The sequence below is a fragment of the Microtus pennsylvanicus genome, chromosome 3 (genome assembly GCF_037038515.1).
Source record: "Microtus pennsylvanicus isolate mMicPen1 chromosome 3, mMicPen1.hap1, whole genome shotgun sequence".
NCBI classification, from domain to species: domain Eukaryota; kingdom Metazoa; phylum Chordata; class Mammalia; order Rodentia; family Cricetidae; genus Microtus; species Microtus pennsylvanicus.
The window spans coordinates 13,415,342-13,427,426 of record NC_134581.1 but is presented as its reverse complement, the minus strand read 5'-3'; positions in this window follow the sequence as shown (position 1 = coordinate 13,427,426).

Sequence of the window (12,085 nt, the reverse complement as noted above, 5' to 3'; positions counted from 1 at the left end):
AACTGCTTGGAATATTCTCTCCATCATCCCTTCTTTCCTTCATCCACTTTAATTAAAACCATTTTTTAAAAAACACATGTTAATTAAAAAGCAAACATGTTTTGCTAAGTAATTTGGAAGCTCTGGTTGTGCAAACCATAGTCATTCCAGTTCTTAAAAAACCCCTCATCCAGCTTGTACCAGTGTTTTAGGTGCTGAGGACCCCAGTGCCTTCTGTGGGTGGTCACCCTTACAGTCTGGCACCCCATGGTGGGCCAGAGCAGGATGGCCCCTGTGTCTTACATGTGGGGACCTGAAGGACCAGAGCAGCTAGGGATGACAACCTTGTGCACGGAGAACCTGGGTCAGGGCTGCTGGGTGGGAAGAACCCTGACTACTCAGGAGTACCTCTACACTCTTCATGCACTCGACCCTCCGTCATGACTTCTGCTCATGAGATTCTTGGAGCCTGACATCCTTCCTATCCTGATCCCCAATCTCCAGCGCCCATTGCAAATAGTCTGGACCCCCTTAAGGTACACGGCTCAGCGACCTTCAGTTCAGCCCGTCCCTGTTCATGGCAGGGGTTGGTTAGGGACGTCTCACCAAGAGGCTTTTCCTAGCCTAATCACCACCTTTTACTGCCCGTTGGCGTCTCCAATTCAGGAGTGCTTCCCTGGTGTGTGAGAGAATCCATATTGCAGGTGTATCTGTCTCCCATGTGACCCAGTGGGTCACTATTAGCCATGATCCTAATGTCATGTTCTGAAGGGGAGAGTTCTTGGGGGTTAGAGGAAGGTCAGATGAAGCAGTGACTAAGAAAATTATGTATGCGTCCTGAAAATGGAGGTGGGTCCTAGGCATTGTGGGACACCTGGGCTGGCCTGGACCTTCTGCACTTATGCAGGGATAAAGCCTGTAATTGAGATTATCCATTCGTTCTATGCTCCTGGTTGCTTTTTCCAATAAAACCAGAGGAGAAAGTGCTGCTGGGGAGGGGTGCAACTTATCCCACACGCAGTTGCTTCCTTGATGAAACACACACACAGTCTCACAACTCACGGTGGACAGCAGCGACACATGCTGGTGGCTGGCTCTCAAGGCTCCGTCTAACTAGGCGACGGCCAGCGACACACACTGCAGTTTCTCTCGCTGAACACCCACAGCCCGGAGTAGCGGTTGCAGCGCTGAGCTCCCCGGGCTCTCGGCGCGGCGCTTCTGTGTGGAGTCCGCTTCTCAGCGGCTGGGAAACCGCAGCGGGGCGGGCCGGGATGAGCTCACGCCGCCGCCCGCCAAGCAGCGCAGCCTTAACCAGCTCCAGATGCGGCGAGTGCGGGCCTCTGGCGCCCCCTACAGGGCCTCGTGCGCATGGCGGGCCCTGGCCGCGCAACCTCGACATAGGGCCGGGTGGCATCTCGGCTTTTCCACTCGGCCTGTCGGCTGCTTGAGTTCCACCCATTGGGGTCACGGCCCCTCGCTGCCAGGCTGAGCCTCCCGGTGCGGGTGACCGGCCCCTAGTGTTCCCCGGCCGACCGATCGGGTCCTGAAGCTCTCCCCGCGCCTGGCGGTCCCGGTCCTGCCCTGCCCGCTTTTGCTCCTCTTGGCACAAACACCCGGGTTTCTACTGGGAAAGCAGCGGGGGCCTGACCACCGCCTGTTTTTAATAAGCAGCTGGTATTTCCCCGAAATCGCCGGCCCTGGCTGACCTCATGGGGATGACGGGTGGCGGCATGCCAGGGGGCGGGAGCCGGCTCCCGGGTGAGCCCCTGACGCTTGGATTTACAGAGGCATCGGCCCGGAGGCGGAGCTCTGGCTACTCACAAGGGCCCTGCAGCCTGCTCGTCCAAAAATCTGCCTGTTTGTGTGTCTACTGTGTGCATCCAGGGGGACTGTGAAACACTGCGGGGGGAATAAAGGACCTTAGGCCAGGAACCTCATCTGTGATGGTGGACAAAGTGTGAGATCCGGAGGGCCCATATGGTCCAGTTAGGTGAGGAATGGAGCTCTGGGGCCAGAGAAAGAGCAAAGGTACCGGGGTGTTGGGACTACGCAAGTGAGCAAAGCAGAAGAGACAAAACCATTTGCTTCATAAGGTTTAGGGGTGTGGGGGAACTTATGGGCCAGAAGTACAGCAAATACACATGGGAGTTTAAGAATTTATAGTAGTTCTGGCGAGGTGGTTGCTGCTTTTCCAGAGGACCTGAGTTTGGTTCACAGCGCCCAAGTTAAAGCTGCCACATCTCCTCGAACGCCAACCACAGAAGATTCGAGCCCTCTTCTGGCCTCAGGTAGCACTACATGTACGTGCACATACATATACACAAATTATGTGTGTCAGATTGGATGAAGGACCACAGGGAAAATTAGAGTTGATAGGGCAATTGGGAAGGGAAAGGTGGACATGGATATAGTTTTGCTCATTTGGGGGCGGGAGGCGGCGTGAATTTTTTCCCCCAAGACTGGGTTTCTCTGTGTAGCCCGGGCTGTCCTAGAACTCGCTCTGTAGACCAGGCTGGCTTTGAACTCAGAGATTCTCTTGCTTCTGTCTTCTGAGTGCTGGTATCAAAGGCGTGCGCCACCACGTCCAGGTCTTTTTTTTTTTTTTTTTTTGAAGAGGGGAGAATGGAGTGTTGCTACGTAGACCAATCTGGGCCCCCGAACTCAACATAATCATTCTGCCTTTGGCTCCCGAGCAATGAGATGTCAGGCCTGTGCCACCAGCCCGGTTATTTATTTAAAGGCAGGGTTTCCTTGTGTAACCCAGACTGGCCTGTAACTTAAGATCCACCAGCCTTAGCCTCCTTAGTGCTGGGATAAGCCACTGAGCTCCTCAGGGGAACACAGTTTTTGAGGATGCCCAAGGAAGGCCTCACCGAAGAGGCAATATTAGACCTGGCCCCACTGCCACTTAGCTGAAATGATTTTTACGGAACATTTGTAATTAATTTAACGGTAGGGAACACTTTGATCTTATCCTCTTAAAAAATTTCCATTCTTTTTCTTAGCAGACCTGTAGGCCAAACAAAACAACGTAAAAGCTCGGACCCTATTATATTTTGAATTTAATCAGAAAAATGTTTTGGAGAAATTAAGGTTTTTTTCCCCCTCTCTTGTATGTAAAAAACCTACATTTTAATCTTAATTTTCTTCTTTTGCCCACAAAGTCTAAAATACTGCTGTCTATTGACAGAAAAAAGTTTGCAGATTATGGCCAGGAGAAGAAGAAATGAATTGTATGACTATTTGGGGTCAAAGGTCAGTACAAAGGCCCAGAGTCAGGAGCTAGTGAGGCTAGAGCCCTGTGTGGGGGGGGGTGATAAGAACAGAGGAACCCAGTTCCAGGACACTGAAGTCTGAGCTCTTAAAAGAGTGTGTGACTCTGTTAATGTAACATAGTTTCTAATTTCTTATTGTCTTTGTTTGTATTTTGTCTGTATGCTGACTTCTTTCTTTCTTTTTCTTTATTTTTTTGTTTGTTTTGTTTTTTGAGACAGGGTTTCTCTGTGTGTTGCTTTGAGTCTGTCCTGGAACTAGCTCTTGTAGACCAAGCTGGCCTCGAACTCATAGAGATCCGCCTGCCTCTGCCTCCCGAGGGCTGGGATTAAAGGCGTGTGCCACCACTGCCTGGCCTGTATGTTGATTTCTTTCCCCAGCCTTCTTGGCTTTATTAATGTTTTGCTCAGTTACTTAGCATTGCGTTAGAAGATCGCACATTCCTCAGATTGCATGTCTTGTGTACTACCTACATATAACTGTTTTAAAAAGGGTTCACTTTATTTTTAATTATGTGTTTGCCTGTGTGTGTGTCTGTGTGCTTATGCATGTGAGAGCAGGTGCCCATAGAGGCCAGAAGAGGATGTTGAATCTCCTGGAGCTGGAGTTACAGGTGATTGTGAATTGTTGGCGTGGGTGCTGGGAACTGATCTCGGTCCTCTGTAAGGGCAGCCAGTGCTCTAAAACTGTTGGCGGAGGCTGCTTGTTCATTTCCTGACCATCTGGTTCAAAAAAATTACACAGAAGCTGTATAAATCAAATCATTGCTTGGCCAATAGCTTTGGCATCTTTCTAGCTAGCTTTTATATCTTAAATTAACCCATGTCTGTTCATCTGTGCATCACCACGAGGCTTGTGGTTTACCGGTAAAGTTCCTGAGCATCTGTTTCCTTCGCTGGCATCTCTCTGACTCTGCCTACTCTCTCTATATATCTGTTCCAGCCTGGCTATATTCTGCCCTGCTATAGGACCAAAGCAGCTTTATTCATTAACAACACACATTCACAGCATACCAAGGGGAATCCCATGTCATTAAACCACTGAGTTATTTCTCCAGCTCTAATTCCTCTCTTTCCCTCTCTCCACTCCCTGCTCACTACCTCTCTACTTTGGTCTCCTGAACTTCCTCTCCTTTCCCCTTCTCCCCTTCTCCCTTTCCTTCTTTCCTGGCCCTGTTCTTCTCTTTCTCTCTCTTTTCCTCTTATCTCTTCTATTCCCTTTCTGAATCTTCCTTTTCCTGATAGTTTTTGTTTGCAAACGAGTCTTCATGAGAATGGTCTCCATCATGGAGTCCTGCTGGCTTCCTTGAGACCGGGGTAGGAGAGGCCAGTCCCTGGAATGGGTCTCCTCATGGGGGTGGGGACTCTGCGGCCACAACTAAACTGCAATCCCAGCATTCTGGGGGCCTGAAGTCACCGCACTCAGATATCTGCTAGTTTTCTGTTGCAGCTCCAACAAATGACTATAATCTCAGTGGCTTGAGACGACGTGGTTATGCTACAGTTCTGAGGGCCAGAGTCTGCCAAATCCAGGTGTCACAAGGGTCTGTTCCTTCCAGAGGTCTCACGGAAGGTGTTTTCTGGTTTATTGGGGCTCACCCAGACGATCCACGCTTGTCTCCTCACGGCAAGGTTTCTTTTCCAGTGTAAGGTAATATATTCCCAGGTCTGACAGATATAAACACTAGACACAAGTGTGTAGTTGAGTCCCTCGTGTGGGAGTGTGCGTGTCCATGTATGTACGTGTGTGTTCAGGGCCTTTGCAAACTCTCTACCACTGAGTTATACCTCCAGCTGTTTTTATAAAGATTTATTTATTATGTATACAGTGCTCTACCTTCATGCCAGAAGAGGGTAGCAGATCGCATTACAGATGGTTGTGAGCCATCATGTGGTTGCTGGGAATTGAACTCAGAACCTCTGGAAAAACAGCCAGTGTTCTTAACCTCTGAGTCATCTCTCCAGCGCCCCCCGCCCCCCCACCCAGATCTTTTTAATTTTTGTTCCAAGGCAAAGTCTCACTGTGTATCTCTCAGTTACTTTTCTATTAGCGTGACAAAATGCCGTGACCAAGGTGACTTATAAAATAAATTGTTTAGCGGGGCGATGGTGGCGCACGCCTTTAATCCCAGCACTCGGGAGGCAGAAGCGGGCGGATCTCTGTGAGTTCGAGACCAGCCTGGTCTACGGAGCTAGTTCCAGGACAGGCTCCAAAGCCACAGAGAAACCCTGTCTCGAAAAACCAAAAAAAAAAAAAAATTGTTTAATTGGGTTTACGGTTCCAGGGGTTAGAGTCCTCTGAAGTAAAAACATAGTGGCAGGTGCTGGAGCAGTATCCGAGAGCGCATGTCTCACAAGCAGGAGGCAGATGCTGGGAATGGCACTCCTCCCCCAGCGAGGCCTTCCTAAATAGCGCCACCACCAGACGACCAAGGTTTAAAACATGCTAGGTTGTTGAGGTCATTCTCATTCAAACCACCACAGTTACCCAGGCTGCCTTGCAGCCTGAGATGCTCCTGCCCCAGCTTCCTGAGTAGCTGGGGTCACCATGCACAATTTCAGCTCTTTGGAGGTATCTCCCTGAAACTGGGGTTACGGGATCACATAGGACCCTGTGTTTAACTTCTTGATGCTAAGCTAATTTGCGCAGTTGCTGACATTTTGCGTTCCCCTTTCTCCTCATCCTTTCTGACACGGTTCTTTTTTTTTAAAGAATGTGGCATATAAACTGTCCAATGGCTTTTTCTCCTTCTCTGCTGCCAGAGATGATGATTTTAAACCATTATCTTTTTTGTTTGTTTGTTGTTGTTTTTTTCGAGATAGGGTTTCTCTGTAGCTTTGAAGCCTGTCCTGGAACTTGCTCTGTAGACCAGGCTGGCCTTGAACTCACAGAGATCCACTTGCCTCTTAAACCATTATTTTTAAAGCCAGTCATAAGTTATACAAATATGTATAATATTATATTAAATAATAAATATATTAAAATTCCCTCTAGAACTTGGTGTGATCCTGTAACGCTAGTTAATACTCAGGAGGCTGAGGCAGGAGGACCTCAAGTTGTAGGCCAGCCTAGGCTACATAGTGAGACCCAGTCTATAGCACGATTAATCAAAACCCAGAAACAGATATTGGGGTTCAACCTGAAGATCTGAAAAGCAAAGCAGCCAAGCCCCCAGAGAACTCTTACCTCTAAAAAATCCTCAGATTAAAAGAGAGTGAGTTCCTGTCTCATCCTGGTTTATATTCCTCTCTAGTACTGGGATTAAAGCCTGAACCACTACGGCTCGACTTCTGTATCAAACTAGTGTGGCTACTGGGATTAAAGTTGTGTGTCACCACTGCCTGGTCTGTAAGGCTGACCAGAGTAGCTGTTTTACTCTCTGATCTTCAGGCAAGCTTTATTTATTAATGTACAAATGAAATATCACTCCACCAGTCTAAAACAAAAGCAAAGACAAACACAAGAGCAAACCCCTTCAGCTGTATCATTTTTGTTTTGTTCTTGTGATAGAACGTTTTGTCACAGGCTGACTGTGAGCTCATGGCGCTGCTCCTGTTTCCTAGTTACGGGATTACAGGTGTGTGCTTCTTCAGCCGTCTGTCTGAAACAACCGAGGGCGGGGAAGAAACCAAGTTCCTTCTGAGGTTGGAAAAAGTGAAGGAGTATAAAATACTGCCATTGATATTTTAAGTGCATTTCTCAAGGCAGTACTGACACAAACAGCGACCGGCTCTCCTCCACCAGCCTCCTGAGGGCTGGGATTACAGGCATGCACCACACAGCCGCCTCCAGCCTTTCATTTGGGACAACCAAAAAAAGAAAAACACACACACACAAGTTCCCTCTGAGGTTGGAAAAAGTGAGAGATTATGAAAAGAATACTAAGTTATTGATGTTTTAACTACATTTCCGACTCAGGACAATATTGACTAAAGCCCTGATGTCAAAAAGATTCCTATTACCCCTGCTAACAGACTTCTGTTCATTTTATATTGCATGTACTTTCAAAATTTATGATTTTTTGAGACAGGATCTCATGTAGCCCAGTCTGGCCTAGAGTTTTTACATAACCAAGGATGGGCTTGAATTCCAGACCCTTCTACCTCTGCCTCCCAACAAAATTAATGAAATTTATTTTTTTCTTTTGAGATAATCATAGAAGACCAACTGTAATCTTGTCCTCTTTCCCCGTAGAACCCTCTGTACCATGCAGTGAGCTGGAGGAGGGAGGTAATATACAGGCTGAAGAGCGAAAGGAGGTTGGGGAGAGGCCCAGGAAAGCTAGCCTGCTCACCCACGGAGGCCAGGACGCTGGCACGACTTCTGGACTCCACGTGACTGCTGATAACATCTTCCAGTCGATGTCTGACCTCCATCACCCTCCAGTCACCAAGACCACCTCTGAGAGCCCCGCCTTGCTCATAACTAAAACAGCTCCTGTTGGTCCCCTGCCCTGGACCTGCAGCATTCTGGGCTGGCTCTGTCCTCAGTTGCAGCCAAATGTCATGTGTGAACAATAAATCATGTCCTCTGCCATCCCAGCTGAAGAAGCATAGAACATTAAAAAAAAAAAAACACCATAGTGTGGATAAATGTTTCAGGCAATGAATACACGATTAAAACAAAACAAAACAAAAAAAGGAAGCAAGAACCTTTGGTGTGTTGGAAGGAAACAACCCAGCAAGGCATTTGGGATGCCTGGTTTAGAGACTAGTCTCTCAGTGGACAACGCCTAAACCAAGGCGGGAAGGCTCCCGAGACGCTGATCCTGAAGAGATCTGAGGGCACCGTGCCTCCAGCTGGGCATTTTGGCAGCGATTTCCAGTGAATGTGGTACGGTCTTCCCACAGGCAAGTTTTTCAACTTTTTTTCCCTTTTACATTTCTTTATTTTATGTGATGTGAATGTGTCACAGTGTGAGGGTGATTGCCAGAGGGCAGCTTATAGGAATCTACTCTGCTTTCCACCTTGTGTGTCCCAGGGCTAAACTCAGGGCTAAACTCAGTGGATACTTCTACCCACTGAGCCATCTCTTTAGCCCCAATATGCAATTAAAAGTCATAGCTGGGCAATGATAGCACACGTCTTTAATCCCAGCACTCGGGAGTAGAGGCAGGTGGATCTCTGTGGGTTCAAGGCCAGCCTGGTCTACAAAGTGAGTTCCAGGACAGCCAGGGCTACACAGAGAAACTCTGTCTTGAAAAACCAAAAACCAACCAGCCAAACAAACAAACAAAAAACAAAAACAAAACAAAACAAAAAACAAACCCCACAACTTTCTACATTGGGTATGAATTTTTTAGATTTATTATTTTGTGTTATAGGTATTAGTACATGCATATATGTGCATCACATACATGCGGTGGCCTTGGAGGCCGGAAGAGGGCGTCAGATTCCCTGGAGCTGGGGTTAGAGACAGTTGTGAGCCATCATTATGGTGCTGGTAACTGAACCTGAGTTCTTTGCAAGAGCAGTAACTGCTTGGAAGTGCAGGCTCATCTCTCCAGCCACCCTAAGGAATTGTCTCAGTATTTTAGAACATGTTTACTCTTATATTTTTTTTATTAAAACCTGTATTTTAGAGACCTTAGTTACCCTTGACTGAGTTACTGTTGATAGTCTTGTGTGTTTATTAATGATATCCAAATTAATTCAAGCTTCATTTTCCTTATAATGATGCATTCTGTGATGACGAAAATCTTTTTTTTTTCTTTGTGTTAAGAATAGTCCATGGGCTGGAGAGATGGCTCAGCAGCTAAGAGCTCTTGCTGATTTCAGTTCCCAGCACCCACATGGTGACTCACGACTATTCATACCCCAATTCCAAGGGATCTGATGTCCTCTTCTGGCTTCCATTGACACCAGACACACTCAGTGGACAGACATACATGTAAGCAAAACACATATGCACATATAACAAAACTTTAAAGATCTTTTTTTAAAAAAGAAATTAAAAAAGAACACAATCTGTTCTTTGCCATTCTTTTTGGCTTCAGAAAGGATGTTTGGGGATTTGGGGGAGATTGGGGGGATTGAAACCAGGACCTTGACTACCAGAACCTGTGTAAAAACAGCTCACATACTGGTAATCTCAGCACTGAGGAGGCAGAGTCAAAGTCAGTGTAGCCTACTTGGTCAGCTCTAGGAAGGAAGGACCCCTGAGACTGTGTGTGTACCCACACCTGAACACAGTCGTGTACAAGATGCTTCGGTCTTTTATTCCTTTAGTCCGGAAACTTTCTTTTTCCATTTGTTTTATGTTTTTACTATCTTGTTTTTGAAACTTCTAGTTATTATTATTTTGATTTTTTAACACAGGGTCTCTCTGTATAGCCTTGACTTTGTTGGAATGCACTATGAAGACCAGGCTGGACTCTAACTCTCAGAGATTCCCCCTGCCTTTACCTCCTGAGTGCTGGAACTGAAGGTGTGCACCACCATATTGCTCAAATCTTCTACTATTTGATGAATGTGGTCCTTTTCCTGACAGGACTTATGATTCTTCTCTCTCTCTCTCTCTCTCTCTCTCTCTCTCTCTCTCTCTCTCTCTCTCTCTCCCTCTCTCCCCCCCGCCTCTTTGACAGGGGTCCATGTAGTACAGGCTGGCCTTGAACCTGCTATGTAGCTGAGGCTGGTCTTGAACTTCTATCCTTCTCTCTCATCCTACCAAGTGCTGGGAATACAGTTGTAAGCCACTATTCCTGGCTCAGGATTTTGATTTCTTCTAAACGAGCTATTCTCTGCCTTTCTGTGCAATTTTTCTAATTGTTTTCTGTAGCTTTGGTGCAGCAATTCCTCCCCCTTTCCCTGTGCTTGCTTGGGTTTTGGCTCGTATTTTCTAACTGGCTTCTTTCCACCCGCGTCTGAGAGCTGTTTGTTCTGCCTTCCACAGTTGTGGTTTCGGTGCTGGGCATTTTCTGTTTTCTTAACTATCTTTATTGGGATATAATTCACATATCACACAACTCACTCATCTCGAGTGCACATTCCAACGGCTTTTGTATGTTCCCAGAGTTGGGCAACTGTCACCACAGCACATTTTAGAGCATTTTCAGCACCCAAGAAAGAAACTCCAGGACCATTAGTAACCATTCCCAGTTTCTCACTCTCCCCACCCACCTCGCCTTTCCCTGTCACTCTCCTGGCAGTCATTGTCTATTTATGTCTCTTTGTGTTTGCCTAGTTTGGAATTTCTTTCTCCATACTTTCTGGCAGTAATTATATATCTTTCAGCCTACTTCTTCCCTTTTCTGCCTCCTCACTAGCACCCAAATGGAAGCAGAGACTGCTCGTTTGTTTCCCAGCTGCCCAGCCTTGAATAATCACACAGAAACTATATTAATTACAACGCTGCTTGGCCAATAGCTTAGGCATATTCCTAGCTGGATTTTACATCTTAATTTAACCCATTTATATTAATCTGTGTATTGCCACGAGGTTGGTCTTTCTCTTTCAGCAGCTACAGGGTGTCTCCTTGACTCTGCCTACTCTCTCTATAGATCTCTTCCAGCCTGGCTATATTTTGCCCTGCTATAGGCCAAAGCAGCTTTATTCATTAACCAATAAGAGCAGCACATATACAGAAGGATTTCCCACGTCACCCAAACCTCAGATAATCATTGCTCTCCTCTTCTATGAGATAGCTTAATTAATTAATTGTTCTTTTTTTTAAAAAAAAAAACGAAAAAAGAAAAACCAGGGTCTTGCTATGTGGCCCAGGTTGGCCTTGAACTCAATGTGTAGTAAATGATCTTGAACTTCTGCCTCTACCTTCCAAGTGTTAAGATTACAGGCACATCCCACTACTTGTAGTTTTATAACACGCGAGGGACCAAACTTGCTGCACGCTAAGCAAGCACTCCACCAGCTGAGTTCCATATCCAGACAAAGGGTCCGACTCTGTAGCTGAGGCTGCTTTGGGTCTCAGGCTATGGCCCAAACTGACCTCCAGCTGATGGAAACCTTTCCATCTCAGCCTCCACATGCGAGAACTGCAGTCGTGACCACCGTGTCTAGCTTGTTTTCCTTCCACATTTATTTATCGAGGAGTTTTGAGACAGGGACTCCCATAGCCCAACCTGGGCTTGAACTCTGTTCTCCTCCTTCTCCTCTCAAATGCCGGGTTCACGGGTACCTGGCTTCTACTGTTGCTTTTAGAATTCTCTCTTCACCTTCAGACTGTACAGTGTGATGAAATGTGCCTTCTAGAGGACTTCTTTGGGTTGAATACATTGGGGACCTGTAAACATCTTGGATCTGGAAGCTGTCTGGATCCCTGTGGAGATCTGGGGAGTTTTCAGCTATTGTTTTATTAAATAAGTGTTCTTTCTTCCTTCTCTCAACTCCCACAATGTGCACGATTTGCCCGGTTGCTTAGAATAATTCACTTTGTGTGTGTGTGGCCATGCACATGAACACAGAAGCTGGAGATTGACCTTGGGGTCATTCATCATGGGCTATCCACTTAGATTGTTGAGACAGGCTGTCTTATTGACCTGGAGCTCACCAATTAGACCAGAGCCATTGGCCAGTGAGTCGCTAGGATCTGTCTGTCTGTCTGTCTGTCTTCCCAGTGCTGGGATTACAATGTGTACTGCTGTGTTGATTTTTTTTTTCTGAGTGGGCTCTGTGGATGGAACTCTGGTATTTGAAGTACTTTACTAGGCTATTTCCTTAGCCCCTCCCACCTCTTGTTCTTGAGGAAGGACTTCCTGTACGGCCCCACCTGGCCTGGCACTCAGTTCTGTTGTGCAGGCTGGTAGTCATCCTCCTGCCTCTTCCTGAGTGCTGCTGGGACTACAGGCCTGTGCCACCATGCCAAGATTCCCTCTGG